We start from the raw sequence: 14,427 nt of genomic DNA, 5'->3' as shown, positions 1-14,427 counted from the left end.
AGCAGTAGAAGTGAAGAGTCCTAACCGCTGTACCACCTGGGAAGTCCCCATAAGGTAGCTCCAAATCGCTCACATTCCTCTTCCATGACTGTGCCGGAGACTCATGCCTTTCTTGGCTTTTTTCTTTCAGTGATCATTTTTCAACTTTATTTTTCAATAATGGCTTTATTGAGATGTAACTCACATAATATAAAATCCACCATTTTAATGTGTACAATTCATGTTTTTTAGCATATTCATAATTGCACAATCATCATTACTATCTAATTTCAGAACATTTTCATCAACTATTATCAGTCATTTCCAATTTTCCCTCCCTCTCCCCCCACCACCATCCCAGACGTCCTGGGAACCACTAATCTATTTTCTGTTTCTATGGATTTGCCTATTCTGGACACTTCAGATGAATGCTGCTGCTGCTGCTGCTAAGTCGCTTCAGTCATGTCCGACCCTGTGCGACCCTACAGACGGCAGCCCACCAGGCTCCCCCGTCCCTGGGATTCTCCAGGCAAGAACACTGGAGTGGGTTGCCATTTCCTTCTCCAGTGCATGAAAATGAAAAGTGAAAGTGAAGTCGCTCAGTCGTGTCCGACTCTTTGAGACCCCATGGACTGCAGCCTACCAGGCTCCTCCATCTGTGAGATTTTCCAGGCAAGAGTACTGGAGTGGGTTGCCATTGCCTTCAGATGAATAGAATCAAACAGTATGTGATGTGGCCTTCTGTGACTGGCTTTTTTCCATTAGAAACCTGGTGTTAGGGTCCACTCAGATGTGTTGAAGCATATCGCAGCACTCCATTCCTTTTTATTGCTGAATACTATTCCATTGGATAGCTATACCATATTCATCAGTTGATGGACATCTGAGTTGTTTCTACTTAGGGGCTATTTTGAATAATGTCGCTATCAACTCACACAGAAGTTTTTGTGTGGAGTATGTTTTCAGTTCTCCTAGGTATACACCTAGGAGTGGGATTGCTGGATTATATGATGACTCCATGTTTACCTTTTGAGGAAGAAGAACTGCCGAAGTGTTTCCAAAATGGCTGTGCCATTTCACAATACCCCCAGCAATACATGAGCATTCCAACTTCTCCACATTTGCTAACACTTTCTATTGTCTGTCTTTTTTCATTTTTAATCAGCCTAGTAGCTAAATTCCAATGGGTTTAAAATGGCATCTGATTGTGGTTTGATTTGCATTTCCATAGTGACTAATGGGGCGTCCCTGGTAACTCCCGACAGTAAGGAATCTGCCTGTGACGTAGGCGACTCGGGTTCAATCCCTGGGTTAGGAAGATCCCCTGGAAAAGGGAATAGTAACCCGCTGCAATATTCTTGCCTGGAGAATTCCGTTGTCAGAGGAGCCTGGTGGACTACAGTCCATGGGATCGTTAAGAGTCGGACACGCGTGAGCAACTAACACACACAGTAACTGTTGATGCTGAGCATGTTTTCATGTGCTGATGGGCCAGTTGCATTTCAGCTTTGGAGAAATGTCTATTCAAATCCTTTGCCCATTTTTAACCGTGCTGTCTTTTTATTGTTGAGTTGTAAGAGTTTTTTAATATTCTGGATACAATTCTCTTATAAGATCTCCTTTTGCTTTATTCTTTTTTTTTTTCTCTTTATTCTTAAAAGGAAAGTTTAAATCTCTATCTACAGTGGAAAAACACAGTGATAGCCATCATAAATCGAAGGTGATTGTAATATATATATGTATAATTATTAATTCAAGAAACAAATAATTAATAATTGTCTCCAATGACACAGGCACCATTCTTGGCTTTGGGGATACAGCAGTGAACCAGACAGGTTCGCACCAATGATCCTCCTGGACATTTTACTAACTCAAGTTCTTGGTTCATAATTATACACGTGCGTGCATGCATGCATGAGTGCTCAGTCGTGTCCGACTCTTTCCAACCCCATGGGCTGTAGCCCACCAAGCTCCTCTGTCCATGAGATTCCCCAGGCAAGAATACTAAAGTGGGTTGCCATTTCCTTCTCCAGGGGATCTTCCCGACCTAGAGATTGAACCCACGTCTCTTGCGTCTCCTGCATTGCCAGGTGGATTCTTTACCACTGCACCACCAGGGAAGACATTTATAGCTATATGGGGAAAAGAAAAAAAGCAAAGAAAGGAAACAAGTACAAGTGTCATGCTCTGCTGTGCCTGAAGAGGCCGATTTGGTCATGTCTGGAAGTGACTTGGTTATTGGATGGCCAGGGAAGTCCTCTCTGTGGAGGTGACCCTCATGCAGACAGCAAAAGGAAGAGAAGATACTGACCATGCAAAGATCAAGCGTGAGAGTGTCCCAGACAGAATAAGGTGGTACTGAGCTTCCTGGGGCCAGAACAGAGTGGACAAGGGGGTGAGTCACGTGGGGATGAAGAGGGAGAAACAGGCCAAAGCGGGTCCTTGTAAACCAGCGCAAAGGGCTTGAATTTTTGTAAGCACAAGGGAATTCCCTTTGAAACTTTTAAGCAGCGGAGGGAGATTATCTGATCACCATTTTTAAAAGCCTTTCCAGCTGCTGCGTGGTGGACTGAGGGGTGCAGGGTGGGAGCAACAGGACCAGGGCAGAGGGGACTGTAACATGCAGGTGAGGGGTGAGGATGGCTTGGGCCAGAGCACGAAGTGACTAGAGGGAAGTGTCTGTAGCTGCAGGATATGTTTTGCGGGTAAAGTGATCGTGTACAGCTGATGGATTGGATGGGGCGGGTGAGAGAGAGGAACCAAGGAAACCCCTATGTGGTTAAGCATCTCCCGCAACAGGGTGAGCAAGAGGGAAGGAAGGCAGAGGTGTGGGGTAACTCAAGCTCCATTTTGGACTTTCAGGTTGAGATGGACATCAAGTGGTGATGTCACGAAGGCAGCTGGACATTCCTCTATGAGTCTGGAGAGATGTGCTGGGGACTCACTGGTAGTGCTGAAATCCATGGGACTGGACAGAGTCCAGACAAGAGGGGGCCCGATGGCACACCAGCTTTAGAGGGTCAGACCCAGAGGACAATCCCAGAGACTGGGGAGGAGCAGCCAGGGAAGAGGATACAAAGAAGAAAGCGTGTAGCTGGGGGGCAAGAGGATTGGTGCTTTGAGAAGAAGGAAATGGCTGGAACTCATCAGTGATATTAAGTTCTTGCTGATAGCTCTGAATCTGAGCCTCACCTCCTTTTGATAAAGAAGTAGAGGACAAAATACCATTAAATGGAGATGTCCTCCTTGGAATTAGTAGAGAACTGGAAATTTCCTAAGGGACCCCAGATCCTGTAAGGGTCGTGTAAGGGACTCCAGATAACCTAAGGTTATCCCCCCCTCCCTGGGTTCTCCTGGCGCACTTGGAGAATCACTTCCATGGGCAAAGGGGAATCACCCAAGCCTATGGATGAGAGGGTGACATGGTCAATTTAATGCGGATAAAGAATGAAATAGAGGAGGAAAAACTGGGCAGGGAATGCAGGGAGGGAAGGAGGAGTAATAGCCTGAAAGGGGAGGTGAGGTCTAGACTGAAGCAGAGCAGCCTGGGGATTTTTCAGGGGACCTGAGTACCCGCCTAACCCCTCAAGCCTCAGAACCAACACCTGCGTTTCCTTCCACTTTACTTTCTGTTCATCCCAAGTCCCTTCTCTTCCCCCAGCTCTCTCTGACCCCACCTAACACACAGTGTTAGAATGTTGAGTGCTTTCAGTTCAGTTCAGTCGCTTAGTTGTGTCCGACTCTCTGCGACCCCATGGACTGCAGCACGCCAGGCTTCCGTGTCCATCACCAACTCCCGAAGCTTGCTCAAACTCATGTCCATTGAGTCGGTGATGCCACCCAGCCATTTCATCCTCTTCACCCCTTCTCCTCCTGCCTTCAATCTTTCCCAGCATCAGGATCTTTTCCAAGGATTCAGTTCTTTGCATCAGGTGGCCAAAGTATTGGAGCTTCAGCATCAGTCCTTCCAATGAATATTCAGGACTGATCTCCTTTAGCATGGACTGGTTGGACCTCCTTGCAGTCCAAGGGACTCTCAAGAGTCTTCTCCAACACCACAGTTCGAAAGCATCAATTCTTCGGCACTTAGCTTTTGTAGTCAAACTCTCACATCCATACATGACTACTGGAAAAATTCTATCCTCTGAATTCAATCCTCAAACTCCTCTATTTCACAGATGAGAAAACTGAAACAGAGAGGGCAAGCCAGTTGCCCAAGGTCACACAGTGAGGATTCCAACCCAGGGGCTGTGATTCAAGACCATATTACAGTGATGGAAGAAAATGGAACCCAACCTCCTATCCCTCAAGGAAGCCCTTCATCAGTGGGCCACTCCTTGCATACCTCCAGTGATGAGTGCCTCATCACCTACCAAGTCAGTCTGCTTTGATGATCAAGAAAGTGATAGTCACTCAGTCATGTCCAACTCTCAGTGACCCCATGGAGTTAGTCCATGGAATTCTCCAGGCAAGAATACTGGAGTGAGTAGTCTTTCCCTTCTCCAGGGGATCTTCCCAACCCAGGGATAGAACCCAGCTCTCCCACATTGCAGGTAGGTTCTTTACCAGCTGAGCCACAAGGGAAGCCCTTGCTGGTCAGGTTGATTGGTAAATCCCTCTTTTCCTGTCCCTGCAATCTGTACTCCTATAACTTCTCCCCACTGGTGACGTAGCGGAGGGCTGGGACCCGTCGTGGATGGTGGCATAAAAGTAAAAAGAGGACTCCGAGGTCGAGTCAACCTGGATTAGGAGCTATGCATCCCCTCACTGATATGAAGAGCCGACTCATTAGAAAAGACCCTGATGCTGGGAAAGATTGAGGGCAGGAGGAGACAGGGATGACAGAGGATGAGATGGTTGGATGGCATCACCAACTCAATGGACATGCGTTTGAGCAGGCTCTGGGAGATGGTGATGGGCAGGGGAAGCCTGAGTCCCTGGGGTCGCAGAGAGTCGGACATGACTGAGGGACTGAACAGCAACATCAGCCTCTATGTCCTCATGCAGGAGCCCGAATGATGGATGAACCTGCATTGAGGGGACTGAGTGGCAGATGCCGCTTCCATCACCAGGCACCCTGAGATCCCTGGGTATCAGGGAGCTGCTAGGGTCATGGTGACATCTGTTGTTTATAGCCCATCCCTGCCATCCCTGGTCATCGGTCCAGGCCCTGCTGTGGCTCATCCCTGGCCCATGCCCAGACTCCCCTGCCCCAGGCTGCCCGGCTGCCTGCAGCTCAGGTGAACCCAGCTGCGCCTGCTCCCTAATCAGGATACCAGGCCCCCTGCCACCGCCCCCCACGGGGCCCCGAGAGGCTCCTAGCTAATTCCTCTTCCTCAATCAGCCAGCGCTCTCGTGGCCTCTCCACTGATTGGCCCTTTGTTCCCTGCCAGGCCAGGGCCACCTCCAGGGCCCAGCTCTCCCAGGACCACCCTCTGGGTGCCCTGCCCCCTCACCCCCGCTCTATTCCTTAACCTGTGTTTGGACCTGCAGGCTGCTGAGGGGGTGGGGTATGATAGAGCGTGTACACACCAAACTGCCAGGAATGTGTGGTTGTGTACACACAACACACACACACACACACGAGAAATCTCAACACATGAGCAAGAAGCCAAGTGCTCACCCAGCATCCCTTTAAAAGACGTCCACATCAACCAGGGAAACACACACACACTTTGGGAAAACCAAAAGGCACAAATACAAACCCCCCAAGGGACCCACACACACACTCCAGCAGGTGCTCCCTCCACTCCAGCCTGTGTTTCAGCTCCCACCACCCCTCTGCTTCTGGGCCCCTCCCTGCTTCTTAACTCCTCAGTCAGGTTAGCTAATGCCCAAGGCCCTCGGCCTGAGCGAGCACAGATAACAACGCAAATCTCATTTCCAGAGTCGGCTGTGTCTGGCTCCCCCCCACCCCACTGCCTCGGGGCTGCACTCACACTCCAGGGCCCCCGCCCAGCCCGAAACATCACTAGGTGTGGCCGGTCTGGCTGTCTGGACTTTTATCATCCCCCAGAGTTGCTGTGTCCCTTCCCAGGGGGCCTCCCAGGGCTAGATCAGGGTGGGCGGGGTCAGCCAGTCCTGCCCAGGAGGCCCCCACAGAGCCTCAACTCTCACAGTTTCCCACAGCAAGAGCTGGCCTTGCTCAGGAGGCCACATGACCGCATCCCAGCTGCACAGATGCTGGCTGCATCCACTTCCAGCTCAGTGCTCAGGGTGCGGGGTGGGGGGGTCCCCTGAGAGCTGGCTGAAGTGGGGCTGAGGAGAGGCAGGAAGGCTCTGGCGCCCTGGGTTCGCAGATCCCTGTATGCCCTTCATCCCTGGGCTCATCCTCTGACTCAGTGGCCTCAAGACCAGTGTCTTTGGGGAGGGGACCCAGACACTGCAGCCAGAAGGGAGAGGGAGGAACCACTGGACTTTGGGGACCAGCTCCAAGACTGGCATTCAGCTGGAACACACCATCCTGCTATGTGAGTGAGTGTAAGTCACTTAGCTGTCTCCCACTGTTTGCGACCCTGTGGACTTTAGCCCACCAGGCTCCTCTGTCCATGGGATTCTCCAGACCAGAATATTGGAGTGGGTGGCCATGCCCTTCTCCAGGGGGTCTTCCCAACCCAAGGATTGAATCCAGGTCTCCGGCATTGCAGGCACCAGGGAAGCCCCCCATCCTGCTATAGGGCATGGGAAAATACTAACTACACTTGACCCTTGAAAAACACAGGTTTGAACTGCACAGATATCTATGCAGATATTTTATATGAAATATCTATGGGCAGGCATTTTTCAATAAAAGCATACTATGGTGCTACACAATCCACAACTGGTTGAATCTTTGAATGAGGAATCGTGAATACGGAGGGCCAACTGTAGCTACTCGTGGATTTTCCACTGCATAGAGGGTGGGCACTCCCAACCCCCATGTGGTTCAAGGGCCAGCTGTACTTCCAAACATAGTAGTAACTAGGTGCTACCCCAAGCTCTCCAAGTAGCACCGCCTCAACACTGGTCCCTTCCGTGACTCTCTCCTCAATCCCAGATACAGCAGGCGAGCCTCCAAGGACCCCATCCCTCTGAGAGACCTTCTGATTGGTCCCTGCCCATGATTACAGGTGGGCAGCCAAAGGTGTGGAGCATCACCCAGGACCGTGGTCCTGACCCTGTTTCTGTTGCCCCTACCCACTCATGCAGAACCCAGCCCTTCCTCCAATCCAGCTGCCCTGTTCAGCTCACCCTGCCCGTCTCTCTGACTCTGGGAGTCTGAAAACACAAGTGCCTCATGGCCCCATCAAAGCTGAGGTCCTAAGGCAGCCTGGTGGCTTAAGAGTATCATTAAGCAGGGGCTTCCAAGGAAGTTGGAGGCAGAGATGGAACACAGCTGCCCCACCCCAGCCAAAGACTCTGGAAGTGAGCAGGGTCCCCTTTTCTGGGTCTCAGCCAAGGAGGGGGTGGCAACGGCCCTCCCACCTGAGCCCCAACTTCCTCTGCCCCGGCACCTTTGCTGGCCCCCAACCCACCAGCGCCTCCATCATCTGGAGATGTATTTCACGATAATTTCATGTCATCCCTGACTCCAGGAAGATGGATCAGCCAACGAGGTGATTGGGGAATCTATGTTGGGCTCATAAATTTACTGCCCCGCTGTGAAGCCCCCATGAAGTCCCTTGCACTTGGGGAGGGTGGAGAGAGGGGGGTGATCCATCTCTCCCTGCCACCCTCGGTGGGGGCCGAAGCAGGGGCAGCGCGTTCATGGGGCAGGGAAAACTTCCCTGCCCTAGGACTACAGAGAGGTCTCACTCCACATTCATTACAAGCAAGGCTGACGGGCACTTGGCTGGAAGGGTAACCTGCCTTCCCCTGCCCCTCGCCAGCCCCCAGCATCGAGGGGAGGCTGCCTCTTGAGTGGGTACTGGAGCTGGCTTCGGGAAAAGGGGGCAAGAAGCTGGGGCTTTTGCCCTCTCCCCCTTCTTCTCATTGGTCAACAGGAGGCTTTGTGCTGGACGGGACTGGGAGGCTTGTGAACAGCCAGCCCCTTTCAGGAAGGAAAGGCATGCTCATATAGACCCATCTAACAAGCATGCACACACACGGAAGAGTAGCACGCCCACACTAACACCTGCTGGAGAAGACATCGCAAACACAATAGCAGAATCAAAGCCACAGCAGAGAAAGGAGCATGGGGTTTGAAATCCAGGAGAGCCAGGATGTTGGCCGTGCTGTGTTTCCTTGGGCCACTTACTCAACCTTTCTGATCCTCACTTTTTTCAGCTGCAAGGATAACTATACCCTCTCAAAGAGCTGTCGTCTGTTGTCAGGATCAAATGAGATCCTGTGTGAGAAGTGCCTGTATAAGATAGCAGGATTACCATTATCTCTCTCACACACACACACCCCCCTTCACTCTCCTTTCTGCATCTCCCCATATCCTCACCTCTGACCTGCAGGAGTTGCCCAGCATGGAGCTCCCTGGGGCTGCATTCAGGTCTTCTTTCTTCACTTCCCTACCCAGGCCACCCCGCCCCTGCCCCAGAACAGAGACTCATAGGGAACTAAGGTCCAAACAAGTGGTTTTCAGACCTGGTAGAATGTTAGAGGGCTTCCCTGGTAGCTCAGGGTAAAGAATCCGCCTGCGAATGCAAGAGACGTGGGTTCGACCCATGGGTCAGGAAGATCCCCTGGAGCAGGCAATGGCAACCCACTCCAGTATTCTTGCCTGGGAGATCCCGTGGACAGAGGGACCTGGCGGGTTACAGTCTATGGGATCGCAGAGTGGGACATGACTTAGAGACTGAACAACCAACAACAACAGAATGTGAGAATCACCAGGAAGCTCTTAAAAAAAAAAGATGCCTGGACTACTACCAACCCACCCTACCCTGAGGACATTTTGATTTGTCAGGAGTCTGAGGTTTGGGTCCTTCTTGGCAGTTAGGAACTCAAGCTTGGTAGCTAAAGAGGGCTGAACCCTGGCTCTGGCCCGTGCTGGCTCTGATCTGGGATGAATCATCCACATCCCTTCTCCCAACCTGTGTTCCTTGGCTTCGCTAAGGAGCCTGCCACCCCGGAGGGCTGCCATGAGGACTGTGGACATCATCAGTCTTTTGCTCTGCCCCTGACAGCTCAGGAGCAAAGGGGACCCTTCTTGGAGCCAGCTGGGTCCCGGCGGCTCCTGGTGGGACTGAGGTCTCTTGCCGTTCCACCTCCACCTGAAACATGAATCCTGTCTTCCTAGAGCCAAAGGAAGGCTCAACAGTTCACGTCCCCCAACCCCCGCTCCCTTAGTGACCTTTCCCAGGTCCAGGATGGGGTGGGCCTGAAACTAGCTTCACACAACAATTCATTTCTCCTCTAGACCCCCGGTTTCCCAGCTGGGAGGGGGACGGGCCAGGCGGCTGGCTCTCGGTTCCTGATCTGATCCTGCCCTCCTGCCTAATTAGTATTCCAAGGAGGACTGGCTCCGCAGGCCCCAGGATTTGTTTGCCAGCCGGCCAGTTCCCTGTCTCCCCAGTTCAGAGTGAGTAATTCTGTCCCTCCCAGGCCCATTTAAGGGAGTGAATAATTAGTTACATTCAATTAGGCCTCTCGCTGCCGCTGTGGCTCCTGCCTGCCTCACTTGGGGGGACAGGCTTACTAATGAGATGGCACATGTCTGACACAGGGGACTGGGTGTTAAACACCCGCGACCCCCCACTCCTCCACAGGGGGCCCCCCAAGTCTTGGAGGGAATGGGGAGGGCAGGAGGCTGGGGATGAAGGCCAGAGAGGAGAGGAAAAATGAAAGAGGAAGTGGAGAGGGGGATGCCATAGAAGCAGGAAGAGATTCAAGAGGGGAAGAGAGAAGCCACCTACATGTCCATTAATATGGAGCCCTTACCTGAATCGGGCTCCAGCCAGACAATGGAATCCTATGCGGCAATTAAAAAGCTTGTTGTCGATCTATATTTATTGGCATGGAGAGATGTCTGCTGTACACAGTTAAGCAAAGAAGGCTGCTTACAAAATACTGCATGCAATAATAGCCCGAGTTGAAAAAATATTTTTGGTACAGAAAACAAGTCTGGAAGGACCTGTAACTTGTGGTTGGCGGGGGTTTGGAAGCGGGGGCGGGAAAGGGGGGGAGCTCTCACAGGTGGGCTGGTTTCCCTGTGCATTGCTTGGACAGGGGTGGGGGTGGTGAGACGCACAGGTCGGAGTTTGGTGATTTGCCAAAACAAGAATACTTGTTCAAAAGAGAACAAGGGTGAGATGGGAGGGTTGGGAGGCGGGGAAGGAGGTGATCGGTCAGGGAGACAGGCAGAAGGTGGGGAGGGGGAGACGCAGAGACTGCAGAGGGTGGGAGGAGATCCTAGAGGGAGGAGCAGGCAGCGAACTAGCTGGGTGCCAGGGCCCAGCGGGAGGCAGGCGAGAGAGGCAGAGAGCCCCCAGGGACTGGAAGAGGGGACTGGAACGGAGAAGCAGGAGGCCCCTCTACCCCAATCCCTCCACCGCCGCCCACTTTCTGTCTGGGCGAAAGCTGCACACTGATTTTACTGATCATCAACCTCCCCCCACACCGTGGCAATGCTGCACATCCCAGAGGACCCCACCCCCAGTGAGCTTCCCCCACCCTCAGACTCCAGGACCACAGCATGGGTTTTTTTTTTTTTCTTTTTCTTTTTTTAAACAAATTAAAACTGTATCTCCCCACCCCTGCAGGTGGGTTGGTAATTTTCTGAGCTAGAATCACTCTCGGGGAGAGAAATCCTTCGGGGCAGACTCTTTAATAACCTTTGCTGCCCAAGGAATCAACTGCGGGGCCCTGAAGCCTTAAGGGGAGAGTGTGTGAGCGCGTGCCTGGGGGCCGAGATGGGGGTGGGGGCTGTCATCAAATTAAGAGGGCATTACAGCCAGCTCAGCCCTGGCCCCCAGTCCTAGAATTTCAGTGTTTTAGATCCAGTTAACCAGGGTCGCAGGGTGGAGCCTAAGGCCCCAGAAACTCTCCAGCCTCCCAGCTGGGGTGCAGAGAAAAGAGACAACTTGCCTGGCACATGTGGCCTGACTTGACCCTGGACCCTCCCAGGGCCTCAGTCTCCCCTCATAGAAAACAAAAGTAGCTCTTCCCTGGAGGTCCAATGCTTAAGACTCCACGCTTCCACGGCATGGGTTCAATCCCTGGGCAGAGAACTGGGCCACGCAAGGTGGCCGAAAATTTTTTTTCATTACAAAAGAAAAGTGCCCGATACAATGAAATTCCCAGTCGCTTTTAATTTCAACCCTCTGTGATATGCTGTCTTGAGCTCTCACAGTTTTGTTTTAATTTGGGGGATTGGTAGCATTTAAACATTGGGAGATTTAATATAGAAATCTGGATGCCCAGCAATATATAACTCTCATTCTTAGAGGGCAACCACTGGATGGAATCTATAGATGCCACCTCCCCCTGCCCCCACAAGATGGACAGAGCCTTGCTGCTGCTTTGCCCAGAGGCTCTGCCACCCTGACTCCCCCAACCTGCCTGTCTCACTCTCCAGCTCCCGTGTAACCCAAGCCCTAAAGGTTACCTGCTGCTGCGGGGCCTTTTCTTCTGCCCTGGGCGGTCACCAGGCCTTTTAACAGCCTAATGACATGTGCCTGGTTTTTCACTCTCCAGAGGTCTTGGATCAATCAGTTAGGCCTAAATCCCAGCTCTAATTCTTCAGACCTTAGCAAGTCATTTAGCCTCTGAGCCTCCATCTATACAATGGGCGTTCGAAGAGACTGTGCCTTATTCGGGGTTGTCCTAGGGACTTTAGACAAGCGTGTGAAGTTCTTGGCCCTGTGCCTAGCACAGAGCGCTCCGGCCCTGCGCATTCTTAGCGCTATCCTGCACAACCCTACAGGACTGAAGTGACTGAGCACGCACGCACAACCCCAGCTGGGGGAGAGGCCACAGGAGGAATGCTTGTTAAATGGAGGAAGCAGTGGACAGAGAGACCCGAGAAATGGATGAAGTTGGAGAGTAGAAGTCGCAGGAGGCTCTGGCGGATGGATGACGGGAGGATGAGGGCGGGCAAAAGCCAGCCGCCAGGGTCTTCGGACATTACTTTGGCGCCACCTTCTGGCTGCTGCGAGCTTCACGCCCACCCATTCATCCACAGGTCAGAGTGGACCCTACAGTGTGGGCTGATCCTCTTTATTTTTAGAATTGGCAAGCTCCTTAGAACTCATAATGGGCTTCCCAGGTGGCTCAGTGGGTAAAGAAACTGCCTACAATGCAGGAGACGCCAGAGATATGGGTTCGATTACTGGATTGGGAAGATCCCCTGGAGGAGGGCATGGCGACCCTCTCCAGTATTCTCGCCTGGGGAATCCCCAAGGACAGAGGAGCCTGGTGGGCTACAGAGTTGGACACGACTGAAGAGACTGAGCACTAGAACTCATCGAACCCCAGTCCTTCATCACATCTGAGCAGGGGAAACCTCAGAACCAGAGAGTAACTTTCCCAAGGTCACCTAAAAAGTTCCTGGCTGAGGTCCATTTAGAACCCAGAACTTGCTACAGCTGCCAAGAATAACAACCCCTTCTCTTTGTCAGGGATGCAAGATATACAAAATTATACCTTCTCATGCTTGGCCAATGCTGACTCTTGGAGAGGACTTCTCCAAAAGCAGAGTCTGCAACGAGGAAAGCATGCAGGTAGTTTTTTGGAGAGTTGAACCCAAGAGGCACCAGTGGGGCTGTGGGACATGAGACAGAAAAGAAAAAGAAGCCCATGCAGAGGGCATCTGTGGATCAAGCCCTCTAGGGAACCCAGGAGACAGCACAGAACACACCTCAGATTTGTCCCTCCCAAGGGCAAGGAGGCTGGGGCATTTATCCTCCAATATTCACTTCTATTTGTTTGAGAGTATTCAGGGCATTATGTAAGACATGCAGGTTAAATCCCTGGGTCGGGTTTTAAAGATCTCCTAGAGGAGGGCCACAGCAACCCACTGTAGTATTCTTGCCTGGAGGGTCCCATGAACAGAGGAGCCTGGCAGGCTACAGTCCACGGGGTCACCAAGAGTCAGACACGACTGGCGTGACTGAGCACGCATGCACACATTCAGGGCATTTGCTCACCCAGCTGCATCTTACCTGCCCTACACCTGCACCAAGCCTGTTTTGAAAACCAGGGAAAGCCCCAAGTGCTTGCAAGAGGAAATCGACTGCTCAGCAAGAAATGTGAATGCCGAGGGTGTTCCTTCTCAAAGTGTGATCCCGGGACCTGCAGCATCACCTGGGAAACCTGTAGAAACGCACAGTCTTGGACCGCATCCCAAAGATACTGAATCAGAAACACGGGCGGCGGAGCCCAGCAATCTGTCTTTTATTAATGACAGGTCTTATAGGTGGTTCTGATACATGCTCAAGACTGAGAACCAGTGACTAGGAGACATGGAAGGAGGCATGCGTAGCATCTGCCCATTGTATTGCCTCCGTTTGCCAGATGAGCAAACTGAGACCCTAAAAAGTGAGCATGACCTACTCGAGGTCACACAGATAATAAGTGGCAGACTTGGGTCTTTAGTCTCTTTCTGCCTTACCGTCCTGTACAGAAGTAGCATTAGCATTTAGACTCTGTTGTTTTAGCCCCAGTTCTTTTGCAACCCCATGGACTGTAACCCTCCAGGGTCCTCTGTCCACAAGATTTCCTGGGCAAGAATACATTTCCTTCTCCAGCAGATCTTCCTGACCCAGGGATCAAACCTTCGTCTCCTGCTTGGCAGGCAGATTCTTTACCACTGAGTCACCAGGGCTTCCCTGGACTCTCGGCAGGGGATAAAGGTGAGGGCCAAGGGCTCCCCTCCCCCCACCCCCACCTCCACCGCTTTGCCCTGCTTTCTGAACCAGACGGCTCCCCCTGGTGCCTCCAAATGGTTCTTTCCTGGGAATGTTGCCAAGCCAGGTGCCCCTCTCCTGGCTCCCAGCTGCCCTCACAGCCTCCAATGGGGACAAGCCCTCTCCACCCCCACCCTCCAGGCAGCAGGACAGGTTGGGAAATCCAAAGCAGCTTCTCCCAGTGGGAGGGGTAGGGGGGTGGATCCCTGGGTTAAACCAGCCCAGCCCCATCTTCAGCAGGAGTCTTTGTGCTGGGGCTTTGCAATCCCCTTCCTTCTCCTTCTTGCCCTACAACCTCCCCCCTCCCCTCCCCTCTGCTCCGACTCCATCTGCTGCTCCTCCTGGCTAGGCTCCCCCTCAGTTGGCACAGCAGGAAAAGAGAACAGGACGGTTTATTTTTATCCCCAGATACTGCTTAGGGGGAAGCGGGCACCATCTGACCGAGAAGCAGTCAGAGGATCCTATGGCATTTGGGATGTCAAAGGAGGTGGGGAGCCCAGGAGCTCCCTGGGAAGGGGCCACAGATGTAGGCTCCAAAGAGCAAGCAGGGCTGGAAAAAGCAGCCCAGGACCAGGAAGGGGCGCTCTGAGGGGGACCACTCTGAACTGCTGTG

This window comes from Bos taurus, chromosome 13 (assembly GCF_002263795.3).
Source record: "Bos taurus isolate L1 Dominette 01449 registration number 42190680 breed Hereford chromosome 13, ARS-UCD2.0, whole genome shotgun sequence".
Lineage (NCBI taxonomy): Eukaryota > Metazoa > Chordata > Mammalia > Artiodactyla > Bovidae > Bos > Bos taurus.
The sequence above is the reverse complement of the archived record's forward strand: the minus strand, read 5'-3'. Positions refer to the sequence as shown.